This window comes from Aplysia californica, unplaced genomic scaffold (assembly GCF_000002075.1).
Source record: "Aplysia californica isolate F4 #8 unplaced genomic scaffold, AplCal3.0 scaffold00073, whole genome shotgun sequence".
Taxonomy (NCBI): Eukaryota; Metazoa; Mollusca; class Gastropoda; order Aplysiida; family Aplysiidae; genus Aplysia; species Aplysia californica.
The window spans coordinates 620,246-621,935 of record NW_004797343.1 but is presented as its reverse complement, the minus strand read 5'-3'; positions in this window follow the sequence as shown (position 1 = coordinate 621,935).

Genomic DNA, 1,690 nt, shown 5'->3' with positions numbered 1-1,690 from the left:
CACACACACACACACACACTCACACACACATACACGCGCGCGCGCTCGCATGCACATACACACATCTACACATACATACAAATATACTTACATATATATACACACACACGCGCATGCACACACACACATACGGACACGCACACATACATACACATACACACGCACAAACGCATACGTACACGCACACACATACATACACTCTGAGATCGATACCCACTCCAACGCATGCACACGCACACATACGCACAAACACACACACACATACATACTGTGCATGCCCACCCTTACACCCAAGCATCCCCACCCATGCGAGCACAGGGTATGTGCAGGGACCTGACGATCAGGTTTTGGTGGTGGCCGGATCTACCGAAACATGAAACGGCTATGCTGATCACCCCCCCCCCCCCAGATTAAAAACACAACAAGGAGAAACAGAAACAAAACCAAACTGGTGATAATATTATACTCGTTTTTGTTCTACACCTCAATGGAAGCTCTTATACTCTGTAGAAGCTTAAGTTCTACATATTTCAGGAGGAAGGCGGATTCAGTTATGTCAGACAGGACCAACCCACAATGTCAGTGAGAAACATCCCAGCAGCGGAAACACACACACACACACACACACACACACACACACACACACACACACACCTAAACACATAATCACACACACAGACAAATATTGGAATATCAGTTACAAACAATATCTGATCAAGTCTAGCACAAACTGGCCGAGTGTGATCTCCCAAAAACTATTCCGATGTTACATCATTAAAACACAGTGATTTCTAGTTTTTCCTCCACCTCCTCATGGCCTGATGTTCTTTGTCTCTGTCGCACTTGTACATCAACATTGAACAATAAAAGAGATTCTCTCCCCTCTATATCATGCATCGGCAAGCTGTCAACAAGGATTAAATCCAGAAAGTAAAATTTTACAGGAGAGAAAAAAGTACCTACATTATGTATAATTTTTTCTAGCTTTTTTTAACACTTAGAACTAGAATTTCGACAAATTATTTCTTGAGCACATATGCAACCGATACCATAGATTAAGAAACTACAATTACTTTAAAATGAAAATTTTGAGCTTAGCACATTTAAATAGCTGGACGGGGATATATGATAAGATAAGATAAGTCTTTATTGTCCATATCCTGGCATATTGGTTTGGTGTTTCACAATGTACATATAAACACAACTTTTTCCCAATAACCCCTGTGACTATCAAAGGCCACCTGGAGCACAAAGATCATTCTTTCTTCTTTCCTACCCTTAATAAGAATGGCAGAATATATGTAGAGAGTTTCACTGTTCCTTAATTAGGAAAGGAGCAATGTTGACCACCCAGTCACTCCTTTAATTAAAGCAACAACTGTATACGTGGAACATACCAAGAGCTTGAATTTAATTGACTTAGGCATTAGACATAAAAAGAAGGGTAATTATTATATTCCTTCATGTTCGAGTAGTTTACATAGGACATGAGATGGCTCTTCTTATAGCAGATCCTTGCTTCAAATTATTTTCAGTCATGTAACATAGTTCTGCCAAAGGAACAGCTTTGTTCTTACATAACAGAACACCATCTCCCTTCTCTCTTCATTCACGGTACACACAAATATATTCTCATCTCTTCTCTCTCCCCCTCCTTCTTTCTTTCTCTCTCTCTCTCTCTCTCTCTCTC